General features: G+C 37.9%; 1 protein-coding gene across 8 annotated transcripts in view; it reads right to left on the reverse strand.

The window, feature by feature from the left end:
- The window catches only part of ZNF385B (zinc finger protein 385B), a 168,765-nt gene that overhangs the window by 60,288 nt on the left and 92,240 nt on the right, over nt 1–16,237 (reverse strand). Inside the window, exon 1 of one of the 8 annotated variants that reach the window (XM_037397206.1) lies at nt 8,049–8,069. The exons of 5 other annotated variants lie outside the window; for them this stretch is intronic. The gene's annotated coding sequence lies outside the window, so the exon portion shown is untranslated. 2 more of the 8 variants (XM_037397203.1, XM_037397199.1) reach the window with 2 other exon arrangements.

A 16,237-nucleotide genomic window follows, 5' to 3' on the forward strand; every position in this document is an offset into this window, starting at 1 on the left:
ATATCTTCAACTGCAAAAATGACAATTATTTCTACTAGCTGGTTCTGAAACAGTAGATTTACATAATTTGGATTTCAGAGTTGTATTCAAACACCAGATATGTTGTATTCAATTACCTGAGGCCCATAAAGTGCCATCATCAATCTAACTTCCAGAAGTTTCTCTTTGAAGTTCATAAGCAATTACAGATCCATGAAGTTAATAGAGCTGTCCTCTCTTTACATATACATACTTCAATGAAGCTAGCTATGATTACATATTTTAACTAAACTTTACAGAAAAAAAACCCAACAGAGTAGAGCTAAAATTATGACTGACTTAAAACCAGAGTTAAGCTACATTTCTGGTGTTGTCTTTAACTGAGGTATAGAAAGCATTTAGCATAAAAGTTTTAAAAATCAAAAAACAGTTAGCATCCCCTTGCAAACAATGCACTTCTTTGTACTCCTTGGCTGAGTACAGATAATTTCATGCTACAAAGACATTTGAAATCTACCTGCAGTTTTGCAGTCCATGGTCTTTCTGCTGCCAGAGTAACTATATGAACAGTAGACTAGGACACATCTGGAGTCCGTACAGAATAGAAAACATACACACCTACCAGATTGATCAGTGGAGGCATCAATAATAACAAATTTCTTCACTTCTCTTCACCAGTTTACTACTGCAACTATTGCCAATCAAATACCAGTGACCCTGTTTGACTGAAGTCTGATTTTTAGACCCACCTTTTGAGGGCCTCTGGAAGAACAATCAGATAAAGACGACCTAAACTACAGGTGGAAGCACTTCAGGATAAAATCATCAAATGAGACAGAAAAGGGCACAGTTTTACACTGGCATTGCTCCCAAAGGTCAAACAGATTCTCACCATCACTTCACCAAATCTGTATGCAAACCTGAGCTAAGCAGGAATACTGGCACAAGAAAGATGTAACTGACAAGCTTCATTATCTTCATAAATCTAGCAGATGTTTACCATTTCATTAGCATTTTAATGATAAAGACAACTTACCATGTCAAACACAGATTGTTTTAAACTACTGGCATAAATATAACTGATCGTTCTTGTAAATTCATCTGCTCATTTCAGCTTCATAATTTTTAAGCAGTATTATACCTTTGTAACTTCAATTTTAACTCCCACAGCAGGAGTTACCTACATACTGGAGATGCAAGCAGCAGAGAGACTTTGCCAAAAGGCACTGATCTTCACTGGCTCCTTCATCCTTTTCTAAGAGGCTTCACTCACACTCCAACGCACCGAGACTCCGATGTTTTTGCAAAAATTATGAAAGATTGCAATCTTTATCCAAAGTTGCTCTGTCTCTAGCAAAACAGGCATATAATTAATAGATTAGGCAGTGAAAGTGATGTTTTGGGGAAGCAATTAGAAAGCCTTGCATCGGTCACTCCTGTGGCAAGACGAGCCCCAGGGGCAGTGAAACACGCTTTACCCAGGTGCCAGGGAGGGGACAGACGGCACAGGCACTGGAGGAGCCTCTGCCAACTACCCCCTGCAGCTCTTTTACAGCTTCACAGAAAAGCTGCAGAAGCCAAGACTGGCAAGGTCACAGTTTTGGCAGAGGCAATCACAGTTAACTTTGGCCATGGTTATCGGTCACTGCTCATCTTTCTCAAGTGACAGCAGTGTCAAGTTCAGTCAAATCTAAGCACACTATTTCTCACTCTCTACCTCCCGAGAACAATTTGTGGAAGTATTACTTCTATGATTTTCTTCCTATATGCTTTTATATATCACTAACAAAAAAAAAAAAGGTCTAATATATGCACATTATTTCCATTGATTTGGGTCAGTATGAGACCATTACATAAAAAAACAAATTCTATTAGAAAACTTACTCATCTAAAACGCATTTTGTGAACAACTTGAGCATACTTAAAGAAATTAATTACCTTCCAGACTTGAAAGTACGTTCTTCCAAAGTATTCATTAAAGACAACTGTAGAGAAATCTAAAGCCATACTCAAGTCTCTCCCCCTTTTTGTATTACCTACAGATGTTACTACAACGTTTTAATCCTCTGATCCAAGGAAGCAGTTCACACTCAGAACAAGAGCAGTGGAAGAGTAATTGAAGTGCCATCAGAACTGAATAAAAGTATCCAGCTGATAAATTTCTGTGAACTGGCCAATCTACATCCACCTCAAACTGCACATGGTTGCCTTTGTTTTAACTTGTGCCATGGACAGTATTTGGGAAAAATTCAGAGGGACACTGAGTTAGTTATTCACACCTAGCACTACTTCAGCACATTACGCCGAGAGTTTTCAGTTTATGGACAAGCCGTGCTGGCTTTTTCACTTCTGAATTACCTGACCATTTTCAACTATGAGAAACCTTTATTTCTACCCCAGTGTTGAGTAGTCTCATCTGGCCAGTGAAGGGTAGCAATGTAACTGATGAGATAGGTCAGTTCTGGGCTTTCTCCCCCCTTGACCTCTTTAGCACAGCATTTTTAAGATGCTGCTTGAGCCAAGAGTATCCCCTTCAAGGGTGGATGACAAGTTGCCCCTTTCATTTTGCCCACGTTGGCTGAATTCATTATGGACTGTAACCACACCATGCACAGCCACTCTGCCTTCAGACCTCGTGTCTCCATTTACAGCATTTTCCTTCAGAACTCCAGAAGATGGAAGCCCAGACAGGACATAGTTGAAACAGCTCCCTGGAAGGATTCTGAGGTAATTCTGCATGCATTCATCTATAAGCTTTGTCTGGGACCCTACAGGTTCAGTAGAGTTAATTAATTTGTCAGTGGAAGTTTTGAACATTGTCAGAAATATTTACTTCAGCACATGGCTCAGAAAACATTTTATGAACAGGTTAGAGCCAGAGGTAGTAGCTAGGCTTTCATACTGAATAAAAATCTCTTCAGCTCTACTGCCAATGCCTTGCAAAAAACTAAAAAAACGAAAAGCTCACCACCACCAAAAAAAGCACAAGAATTTCCTACACTTACTTCTAGCAACTTTATGGGAAGATTGGTACAATGAAATTTATGTTTATAAAAAAAAAAAAAACACAAACCAGCTAACTACAGAAATGCATGCCATTAAAAAATAGCTTTCTTCCCTTATATCTGATGCCTCCATTGCATCATGCCCCAGATCTATCTCCCTTCACTACAGTTTCTTTCCCCCCACAAATGACAGGTAAGAATAAATCACTCATAAGTCACTATGTTTTATAGTTTAGGTATTTAGATCTTTCCCAAGACTTACTATAAATATTAGTCTTCTTTTCCTTCTCAGTATAACCAGTTTACAGGATTCAGAAATTTTCTAATTTTGCCTGTTTAGTTACAGCTATACACGGGCATTAGAGAATGTCATGTGTTTCTGTTTATGCCTAACAAACTGCTAAAACCAAGTTAAGCCCAAGTGAAATAATTCTGAGTTTCTGAACAGCACATGTTGATTATCAAAATGCTTAAGGAAAAAGCTATTGTGGAAGTACTCCATTAATAATACTCATGAAGGGGAACCTTACGACATTCACATTCTCCCCTCTTAAATAAGAAGCCATGTGAATAAATACAGCATTTTAGTAGATTCCCCCACCCCAGGATTCACTTAGCAGAAGAAACATCGCTTCCTTATAATACAGTATTATGATAAATGAGACTTATGACACCCATAGGGATTCCAGTCTGTCAAAAGTAAAGTAGTCAAGGAGAGATAAGACCATTACTTCAACAGATTTTCCCAGCTGGTGAATTAACATGATCCTAAGAGATATCTCACTATCCAGGCAACTTATTTTTAAAAATAACTTGAAGCAGAAGCCCAGCATATATGAGATATGGCACAGCCCCCAGGAAAAATGCTAACAACCTCTCTGCCTCCAGGGCACTATACAAACTCACTAATGAATGAGGATGCAGCTCCTTTGAGAGCTTATATGATTACCATCCGAGCTACTGATACACATGCATCTTTTAAAACTTGGATAGTGCACTGAATTCATGTCTCAAACATTATTCAGATGTCAATGGAGCAATCAGACCTCCCACCAACTTATTAATGGATTTAAAAAGCACAAGCCATAGACATCCATCCATGTTTGGTAAATAAAAACATGTAAATCCTCAAAAGATGCAGGTTGCTTCAGAAGCCACAAGGCAAGGCAGCAAGAACTGGTGTAGAGCTTATGGCTACTCAACAGCACTAGCAAGAACCACTCTGTGTAACACTCATAACACAAGTGATGAGAAACCATTGGCCCAGGTCTAGCCTTCCATAGCAACATGTGGATACAAAATGACATGCCAAATATTTTGCACTCCATTCTGAATTTAATTTTTCAGTAGATGTTTCAGCAAACCCAGGGGCATTTGATGCAACTTCACCGCAACATACAAATTATCTGTATGTAATAGTTTAAGCTCTTCGTGCTCAAGAATGACTTCTCTAAAAAACATGTCAGATTATGAAAATTATCTCCCTACAAATGAAAATAATTTCCAGTATGCTTGAGCACGAAGTTAGTATTTCCATTATTAACCAAAGAGAAATAAATTTTCTGTGAAGACATGCTAACAGAATTCCGTATTGTCCTTTTGTATAAAATGAGATATCATGAAATGAAGTATTTCTACATTTCAAATACATGTAGGATTCCACCAACTAGGTCAATACCAAAAATAAATTGAAATCTGGAGTTGCTGAAATGAATGGAAGCTCTGCCATTTAATCAATCCAAAAAGGCAACCACCACTTACCTAATATTGATAATCATTTATAGCTCATTTACAATTAGAAGTATAGCTATATATTGCATGTATTTCACAAGAATTCTAAAAATAAAAACTTAAACCTACTTGTACTTACAAGTAAGCAAATCTTCATTAGATCAGACCCTTCATCATCAAAGTATTAGGGGCAGCCTTGGAATTACTTTTAACTTCTATGAATTGTTAATATTCTTCTATCTAATTGTTTTCCATCTCCAATGCCTTATGATTGAAGGGTGTTAATTTCAAAAAATAAAAATGTAGACTACAGATCACAAATACTATGCATTACTTGATATGAAGGCAATCATGGAAAAGCTGATATTGAGAATCTCTATTATAATAATATTAATAATCAAGAGACCTGTGTCAATATTTATTTTTCTAATCTCTACAATTAGTACATCAAAATCTAGGAGAACAAATTATGACATGTACCTGTTGGGGGGAAGGGCAATGGGAGGGTAAAGGCACAACAATAGGAAACTGAAATTTCAGTATTTCAGAGACTAATACATCAAAACATTAATCAAGAAAAATCTCATTCTCTTGCAGCTGTACTGCATTACTAATAGTTTGCAATAACAACAGGAATCCCTGTAGGTTCTGTATAGAAGATACCAGAACAGATGGAGTGGGAAGAGAAGTCCAATAATTAGAAGTGGAACAGATTATCTTGCATTTTCCTTAAATAACTGTGTTACAATTGCCTGATCAAAACATTTGGAAGAGCCCTGTCCTTCCCTGATTTGCAGAACGTATGACTCACACTCCTGTCCTCTTTCTCCTTTAGCCACCACTCTTGTGTTCTTGCAGCTGAGAAAGGACTTGCACACCTGCACAGCGGACAGCCTAAATTTTACAGGAATTGTGCTACACATTTTTTTTCAGTATGTATATTCCCAAGTCAAGTGAACTCCAGAAGTACTATACTACTATCAAAGCACATTTGTTAGTGCTAGCTCCTTATCAAGTCTAAGCAATTAAATAAATTTCGGAATATCCTTCACTATATTTAGAAGAAATATGCTGTCTGCATCACAACTGCTATTTGCTGTTATCTATAGGTAACATGGAAATATCTGTCATTAGTTTCTTAAAGAGCTAATTCTCTAGACTTCTAAAGCAACCAAGAGAATCTATCTGACTGGAAAGCAGCAGCACATTATAGCTTAATACCATCAAGCTCAGTAAGTTGTATTTTATTCTAATCAAACAGTGACAACTATTAAAATGCAATGCTCCTGCCTGCATTAAAGTCAGCTGGAGCTTTGCAGTCTATCCCAGTTTCTTGTTCTTAGAATCTCCTGGCTTGCTCAAGCCTCTGCCTCTGGTATCCACAGCCCGAGTGAACAGTTCTGCCTCCTCCTCTGTTCTTATCTGCTTCTAGGAAACACGGCTTTGAGTTGGTTTTGCTTTGACATTTGCAAAGTATGACAGAAGAAACAGCTGCATCCTTTTCAGCTCTCTATTCTCTTGCCATCTGCACTACTGGGGATCTTTTTGAAATCCTCAGAATCCTTTTTCTTGATTTATTTAAACCAGGCCCTCCCTTGGCTTTTTTATTCTCCCAACAAAAAGGCACAGTGAGAGAGGGGGTGTGTTTGCTTTCCTTCTGACACCCTTAACTAAAAATATGACATCACCACGTGCCTGCTGAAGTCATAATCTTGTCCAGCGCATGGTGCAGCTTCCATGCCAGTCCCTGTTTTTTTCCTTGGTGCACATTCTCAAGTGCTAGGCATCAAGCCTGTCGGCAGCCCAGGATGAAATACTGCACTCCCTTCCCTCTTGGTTCAGGATTCTGATTTAACACAATGTTTCATTACAAACTGAATCTCCCCTATGAAGGAAGAGGAGCAAAAAATCCCAATTTACATTACACTGAAAGTTTTACAGTCTGGGGGATGGGACTTGGTTGCAGTTAGCTTTTTAGAGAGTCTGTTATCACTTCACCTCTCATATAACATGATGCTTCTCAAAATCCAGCTCTTGCCCTGAATTCTGTCACCACTGAGCTCATCATCTAACCCTCAGCGAGCCTCAGCACAGACTTTCTCTCAGGAGCTACTGAGTTGCTATTCACGAACACCAACCAATTCTGTCACCGGGAGTGCTGCTGGGTGACTCTTGTTATTAGTTGGTCAAAACCATTATGCTTTAACTTTTACATGTGGGGGATTCTTGCTCCTTATTCCACTTCAATACTCCAAGACACCAGCTTGGCAATGCTGTGTACAAAGGTAATAGGGGTCTAGACCTATATGCATCCTCACAAATGTGTCCAATCACTTAAGCATATTAGACAATTTCCAACTTTCTTAAAAGTCATCAAATTTCATGCCTCATTGGCTTTTCTCATGTTACACAATCATCTACAGAAAATACAGTTACTCAAGTTACTTCTTGTTTTTGTAAGTTCTTCTATTGGTATTACTCCCTAAATATCCTTCAGATAAAAGATGTCAACAGCAGCTAATTTAGGTTGTTGAAAGTGGTCTATTGAAACTATCTGCAAAAGAAAACAAGATCTTTGCTGAATGAAATCTAGTTTTCCTTCCAATGAAAATTTCCAATTTTCCAGTAATTTCAAAAGAAGTCTGAACATCCAGTTGACCCCCTTTTCCACCCAAAAGGCCACAATTTCAGTCACAATCTTTCCCTTAGGTGCTATTATTTGCATAGCTAGATACATGTTTTTAGAACCACTATCCTTCTGTTTAGAAATAAGAAACAGTGAGACAGGGAAGAAAGGCAGATTTAAAAACCTTAACACTGTCGATGTAGCCTACATTCCACACTGAATTTAACTGCTCTGCCATGGCACAGGGCATGCAGCATACAAGCACCTGTCCAAAAGAGGTCAAACATGTAAAGGTAGTGGGCAGATGCAGTTTAAGTCCAACACATGCAGTTTAAGTCCAAGTGATACAACCTTTTTTCTAAGACTGCTCTACTGAAGGAATTCCTAGATGGCTCAGAAGTAGTTTAAAGAAATAAAGAACTATTTCATAATTTCCTAGTTAATACTACAGAAAAGTTCCTCTGTCCAAACTTCTCTAATTCTTCCTTGTACTCTATCTGCTGCCCCTAACTAAAGCAACAAGAATGTCTTTGTAGGGTTTCAACTTTCTCTTAATCAAATGACATACTATTCTCCTTCTTTTCAGAGCCCTCACTCATAAAAGTCACAGCAAGAGACAAGTCAGAGCTCCGTTTCTCAAGCTTTCCAAGTCACTAGCGTGCCCTGTTGTATTGTACCTGGAAACACAAAAAGCACAGAGACTTCACCCCACTCCAGAACGCAGGAGCCAGACTCAGCACTTCTTTCACCTAAAAATACAGATGAAGATACTTTAACCTGGCTGTGAAACAAGCACAAGAGTTGCATTTCTGACCAAAGTTCTTTAGGCCATTTAGAAATTGAAGACTGATAAAAGTTCACCAGTGCCTTATAATACTCATAAGCTGCAGAGGTTTTTGCTATGACCACACAACCACGAATCATTTTAGCAAAGCAAAAGCATAATAAACCACAGACCACGTAGTCCCATAAAGGCTTCCCACTATTAATCAGTGCCACGATGCTTACCTTAGCCGCTAACGTTACAATCCACTTCCTCTTCAGCTTTTAAACATACATATAGAATAAGACTCAGAGAGAAATAATCCTTTCATTTCAACATGGTGCTTTTGTGATGCTGGATACTATGAGGCAGTGGGCAACCAGCAAGCCTGAACAAATCCGGACTGTTGTAATTGTGTGCTTAGCTTTAATTACCCTTGAGGAGAGCATTTGCAACTTGACTCCTTGGCAACACCAGATCAAATATAACTTAAAAGACTGATAAACTCTGTTTCAATGGCATTTCCCCTGCTATTATTCTTAGAATTAAACTTAGAGGGGTTACTAACTAGCTGGCTGCTACAGAGCTTCATTGAAAATAACTTTTGGAAAAAAAGAGAAAAAAAAAAGTAATGGTACCTGCTTGAATTTTTTAGTAGGTTCATAAAAGAGGTCCTCAGAGCACAGGGTGAGGTCATGACATTCAGAAGATCAAAGTCCACAAATGCTAGCTCTCCTGAATTAAGGTGCACTGCTTTAGTTATTCTCAAAGTCAGGATTGATGAATAAGAACTTGAAAATTTATAAAACTATAACACATGCTATCTACCCTCTATTACAGAGGGAGGAATGAAGGCAATAGATTTCAAATTAACAGACCTGTTAGCACAGATCAACGCACTCATGATCTTACTGAACATCAACTAAACACTGGTATGTGACTAGAAACCTTATTCTGCTTTAAGGTCCAGTAGTGCACCAGCCCTGCCAAGGGTGGACCATAAATACTTTTGATGCTGTTATGCTTTCAAAGATTGCACAACATGAAGCTGGGTAACCCTACCCCTCGCTATATTGAGAGAGAGAGACCAAAACACAAAAAGCAGTATATAACAATGTTTCGGTTAAATTACGTTGAGATTGGACCAAAGAATAATTTTTTTTTTAAGAAAACTTTCAAACTGACTTTTAACAAGACTTCAGCTAGTATAAGCCTTTCAGAAAAAGCCACCTTTCATGTCCCAGAGGCTAATTAATATCACTTTAATATGATTTCATAAATTAACTAAACACTATACTGAAAATAAAGAGAAATAAGCAGAAGGTGAGAGCTGATGTAAAAAAACCCACATGAAAGTGTTTTTATGAAATATGCCATGCAGCCTGCATCTACTTTCCATGACCGCACTGGGAGCAGGCTGGGCAGCCCCACCACCCCTCCGTTCTCAACACTCCCCTTGAGCCAGTGCAAGGAGTCAGACCAGCTGGAAACAAACCAGCAACAAACCAACAAAAAAAAAATTTGCTTTCCACCAGACCACTGAGCTGGTCAAGCTGAACTCATGGTCATGAAACAAAAAATACCGAGATGGGGCAGCTGAAAAAAACCACCTTTGTGAGTGCTGATGCTTCTTATTCTCACCCAGATTCACTAGCCCTCATCTTTCTTGCAGTGTAGCAGACAAATTTCATGCCTGCCACGTTATGTTTCTGGTTACATCTCTCAGGATGGTATCAGTCTTGGTAACACAGCAGCGTTAACTCACATTCAGCTTGTGATACACAGCAATCCTTTCCTGCATTCGCAGAGCAGCGATTCCTGCTTATGTGTTGCATTGGTTATTACACAGCTCCTGTCTTCCTTCGTATGCTTTGGCATAATTCATTTGTCCCTTTCTTCAAAGGGAAGATAATCTATTAGTTGTTAAACTCAGTTTGTTCTTTCTTCTCTTTTAAAAACACTGTGACCCCCTCTGCTCTCCTATTGCTCTGGGACTTCACCTTCTCTTCACAAGTGATAACAGCTCTGGTATTTCCATCCCTGCGAGTATCCTTGTGTTATATTTGTCAGAATCAGCATTTTGGAGACTGTAGTTCATCAGGACAGTTTGACCTCTTCTTACAGGTTTTAGTTATTTATATTGAAGACTGTCACATTAAACAATTGATCTTTCTAATGAAAAATAATGCAAAAATGGCACCATGCAACCCAAACTTCTTGGCATCCTCTGACATTCACAGAATAACAATCCACCTTTTCCTTTAGTATTCTGTAAGTATTGTATGTGCACTTACAGAAAGATTTCTTAAAGTTTGGTGCTTATTTCAAGCTCATTTTATTTTCTTGTCCTACACATTCACATCACCCTTTCTTCACCGTCCTTAGTAAATTAAACTACTTCCCACTTCCCACCTATACATATAGTCCTTGGGCTTGAATCCATAGTTGAGTCAAATTATCCTTGCCACGCATCCTGTCCCTCCTCTGCCATGGGATAGTCTGCAGTTGTGCTGTTACTAGGGTCCCTCTAAAAGAACTTCCAAACCCTACAGTACGCTTGATTAAAGAATATCCTGGTAAGGGTATCTTAAAGAAAAAATCTGCTCAATCCTCTTCTCAAAATTATTTTCATTACTGGTTGTTTGGTGTACTACAACATATCATGCTGCATAACTTAAAAATCAGGCAAGATGGCTATTCTGTTACTATTTCTATTAAGCAACTCCCTCTCCCTCCTAATAAATATCCTTTGCACTATCTTAAAAATGTGTAATATTTCACTCTGATCTTAAAAGCAATAATCTTAATACTTAACATTTAGTATCCTAAACTCTATTTTAAAGATGTATCTCAGCAGCATACAGGCTTCAGCCTGCCTCTTGGAACAGGCAGGCAGATATATTTCACTTTCTAAATCCCTGGTTATATACTAAGGTAAATAACTGAGCCTATCATTCTGAGAAGTAAGAATGAAGCAATGGACATTTCACATTTTTTTTTCCTCTGTCCTGATTCCTGTTTTAAGAATGAGCTTAAATTCTCAGTCATTGGGCTTTAAATTAATGTTCAAACATTTTTCTTAATTCTCTCAAGAGTACCAGGCACATTTAACCTCACTTCATACTTAGCAATTGGTAAGACTGAAGTAAAAGAGGCTTTTCTGATTGAAAGGCAATACACATTTTATAGAAAACATATGGTATGAAATGTGGCTTTATATCTAAACTTCTCAAAACTTCACAATGACAGATGAAACTACATAATTCAAAAGGAAGGGAAAGAAAGGGTGTTTTGTTTTTGTGAGGTGGAAAGAACAGCCAAAAGGCACCAATGCTATTACAAAGACATGGCTTCCTCCCCCTCGTGATGTGTCTAGCAGCTGTAATGCCGCTGACTGCAACAGGGAAAGTAAAAACTCTGAAATGCAACCCAGATTACTGGAGAGAGAATTATTCACGTATGATTTTGAAATCACAGTTAAAGGCATTTTATAAGAGTATACAAAGAAATCTTAAGACGACTGTTTCTAGAGTATACCCCTGCTTTTCCCTTTTATTTGCATATATTTGCAAAATGACGGGAAGCAAGACTGCTTTTAAAAACTTGAGGCCTAGAGGTATGATGCGTGATGTACAAAACTCCAGGAAATGGTTCAAACTTGGATCTGTTATCCTGGTGCAAATCTGTCATCATTCCTTTTAAGTCTGCAGAATCACTAGGATTAACAGCAGTACAAGTGTGAAATTTGGCCGATTAACTTCAGCAGGAGGAGTTCTGTGCAGAGAGAACAGCTGCCGGGTCAGGTGCTATAGCTAGCATGTCTCAACACAAAGCAGTAGTAAGAGGAGGTGCTATGGCAGCACAGTTTCGTGTTTTTGCTTTGATGCTACATGAACAGAAACTGGTACATGTTGACTAATAGTTCTTGAACTGCTGCACAGAGAAATGCAGCGAAGACATGAAATACATGAACACCAAATGGAAACAGGCAAACAATTATGATGTTACACAGACAGCAGCATTTGTAGGAGGAGGACCACAGCAAGCAAGTCACGCAGAATGACTTGCAGTCCAGGGAGAGGATCCCAGCATACCCACTCCATTATGTATTACCACATACTCTGGACTACACATAGCAGCTCTCCTATTTCTGTGCAAACGTCCCGAATCATAACATCTCCTTGCGTAAATAGTTGCTACAGTAGCATGCTAAATTTGGCAATAGAAGGTTGCAAAGACAGGGATGAAAGACTGGCTCCTTAGTTAAGGTCAAGGCTTACACATTCCTGTGGATACAGCAGTCATGGTTTCATAGGTAAGCATGCATCCCAGCATGGATTTAAAATATGGCATGTATTTCTGCAACAGATACAGCCTTTCAGAGCAAAACTATACTCCAGAAAATACTCACTGCTGTATAACCTAAGGACTCTAACCAAAGTCCCTAATTCAGGAGCTGAAGTTCCTTAAGCAGGTGATTAAAGCTCTGAACTTGCATTTTGCAGTTGCAGTTCAGTCATCTACAGAAGGAGCCCGCATTTTTAACATGGTCATTTACAACAGACAGCATAAACAATCTCCCTTCACCTCCACTGGATGTACCTACACCCTTGGAATTTCTGTGTTGTTTTTCCAGAATTTTCAAACCATTCTCTGGAAATATTTGATATTTGAGTCTGGGTGAACCTTGTCTGTGACTACAGTATATGTCTGCCAGCACAGGAGAAGGTCAGGCAACTGAACTTACCATTAACTTACTTTTATGCACTTCGATCAGGAAGATATATGATGACCTTAGCTGCTTCCAAATGATAAATTCCTTAGGTATTTAAAAAAAATGTAGTCAGAGTAGAGAATGGAACAGGAAGAAGTCTAATAAGGTCATTTGCCACTAGTAGAATGTTTGCATTAAAAAGAAAAATACATGTAAAGTATTCTAAATCCACCCCTTAGAGATGTGATGTATTAAGGTTTCGGGTTTTTTAATTTAAGGTCCATTTCACCACAAGTTTTGCAATGACAGTTTTTATCTTACAAGTTTTTGCCAACACAGAAGTTCAGGCTTCTACAACACCTTTTTACCAGGACGCGAACTTCGAACATCTTCTATGAAACACTCCTGAAAGTTTCACACACACACACACACACACAAAAAAAAAGGTGTGTAAAGTGAAATTTAATGCTCCAATGTCTTTTCTATTATACAAGAACAGAAATGCATGTCACATTCTAAATGCTTTATGGAACACACATTTAAATAGAATACCATGACTGATACATTGATTTAAAAAAAAAGGCAGTTGCATCTTTAGACAACAATGGAGCCAGAATAGAAAACAGCCATAAACATTTTCTTCTTCCCAGATTTAACAGAATTGCTTGAAACAAATGAACTCCAGAAAAGCCATCATTCTACATGAAAAAAAATAATAGAGGAAATACGTCTTGAACATAAACTGAGTAGTAGTCATCCTATGGTATGAGATATCACCTGCAGCACAGTATTTCATTTTTGGTATCCATGATGAAGGATAGGAAAAAATAAGATGGGAATAAGAAATAATCATAAGACCGCCTGAATTTGAGTCTGTAAACCTCTGTGTCTACAAGAACAGAGGTTTAGACAAGATGAGCCCTGCACAGTATTTCTATTTCTGTATGTGCACATTCAAACAAAACAGCTGCGACAACATGTAAATCAATCTAAGACCAACTGGTCTTTGTATGTTGGGCTAGGTATAGATTATTGATTGATCAATCAATCCATGAGGGAGTAGTACAGAGTTAAAATAAGTCTTCAGCAAAAACTACAGAAAATAAAAATGTCTGGATATTCTGTCTAAAAAGGTCTTCAAAGATGACCTCAATCATACAGCAAGAAATATGAAAAAAAGATTTAAATAGTACAAATGTTTGATGTGTTTCCAAATAATATTTGAGTTGCAAGAGCAAGGGACTGACCTGCCAGAGTAGCAATGTAAGGTGAAGAAGGAAAAAGCCCAGTTCCCTCTTCTGCATAAAACCATCATGCCTAATAACCTCGCCATGTTATGGCATGAGGCAAAAAGCTCAAGGTATCAATGCATCCCTTATATGAAGCAAGGACTTATCAGTCCCTGTCTGACAAAGCTTATTGTGCTGAGCAGCAGTTACCTTTTAACTCAAGAAGGATTTACAAAACTGAAGAGACTGAGGCAAAGCAATGTAAAAGGCAAGCTCTGCGAAGTCTAGAAAAAAACAAAAAGTTAAGTATAGACACCCTAGGAACAATACAAGACAGACAGGCGAGAGGGGGGACAGGGTATTTGAAAGACTTCTGAAGCAAAGAATTCTGAAAGGTCTGAATAAAGAGAATTGAAATAAAAGGATATAACTGAGAAAAACGGGTCTGAACATCAGGGAAAGCTTCTTGACACGAAGATTATTCTGAGTGATATTTAATGTTCACAGCGGCAGCCTTTTTGAGCTGAACCAGACTGTGGAAACAATCTCCCAAGAGAATGCGGGAATCTCAACTGCACATACATTTGTATCAAGACTGAATAAAACGGTGTTGTGTGTACAAGAGAAGCAATTCCACACTGACAAGGAGAGGATTAGATGACCAGTAATGGGTACTATGATTGCAGTCATTAAAGACAAACTGCAATCAGGTATTTATAGCCAATGTCAAACTTTACTTTTATGAAGTACAAAGATAGCCTTGCTTGATTTCAAGGAGGCTATGTCTTTCAGAAATAGTTTTCAAGTTTTGGTCAAGAGATCAATAAAACAAAATTTAACAGAAGCAAACGAAAGGCACAAACATGTTACAAGCTAACATCAATGATGTCCCCAGTGTGGTATATTTTACCACGTCCATTCTACACTACAAAAGTGGGTCCTTCCTCCACAAACAAGGTTGTCAAAATATTAACGTCATATCATGGAAATATATAGAAATATCTCTATATTTCTTTGTATTAATAAATAAAAAGCTTTAGTTTAAAAAGAGAGAAGAGCACTTCTGTTTGAAATTTGCATTTTTATTTTTATGGTACTTGCATGCTTTTGTATTTGAAATGCAGAGAACAATATAAACACCAACAGAATCACTCTGATAGGAATTATGTACCTATTCCTGTGGACAAGTAAAGCAGAAAAACTTCTCACACTTACACTTCTGTCAAATCTGGTTGTTGACAATTGAACAATTCAGTAGTTCTCAATACAGTAGCAGTTGCAAATACTGGGAAAAGGAGGTTGCTAAGATTCCCTCTCACTCTGCAAGTGGAATTTTCCACTTTATATAAATACTATTTTTGTCAAAGCAATTTGTACAGAGTTCTGCTACCACCACACATGAAATGGAAAGTTCCACAGCTGTAATGAAACTGGGAACTTTTGTTCATGGAACACTTCTATTTTCATATGAAGGACAAACATGCGTCATAGTCAAGAGCTGTGTTGCTTATCTTCGCAGTAAATACAAGATTTACAATTTTATATCTAAATAAATTGTATTTGATTTTAAATGTTAATTTTCCATAATGTATTTCCAGAAAATTCATGATAAATAGAACAACCTGAACACAGCTGCTAGTTGCCATGTCTTCCTTTACACCTACCATAACAATTAGCTTGCATGGAAAGCACTGTGAGCTGAATCAGCAAAAAGCAGAAACGGCTTTCATTTGGGGACATTAGGATTTGCGCAAGCTGCAACGAAGCGAGGAATCTATCAAAGAATGTATACTTACTTTTTCTAGAGTGACTACAACTTTCAGCCATTATTACTAGATACATCAAAGCACTTTGATTAAAAGCTGATCACTAAATCACAGAAAGAAGGGCTAGGCAATCTCAACTCATTCAATCCATCTACATGAAATAAGACTTCTACCTTAAATCTATGGTGCCAGTCAAACTCCACACCATTTGAAAGTAGTGTTTATTATAAATAGCACTCAGAACAGAGGGGGGGAAAAGGAAAGGTAAGTGAAAAGCTGACAGGAGAAGAAAAAAAATGATTGTTACTAGCTCCATAGAATTTGGTGCATTTTCTGTGCATGTGTAGCTCAAAAAAAAGAATAAATCACATATTTGAAAGAGATTTTAGTGAACTGTAAAGAGGTACTCACTAGAAACTACAAA

This window comes from Falco rusticolus, chromosome 8, assembly GCF_015220075.1.
Source record: "Falco rusticolus isolate bFalRus1 chromosome 8, bFalRus1.pri, whole genome shotgun sequence".
NCBI lineage: Eukaryota > Metazoa > Chordata > Aves > Falconiformes > Falconidae > Falco > Falco rusticolus.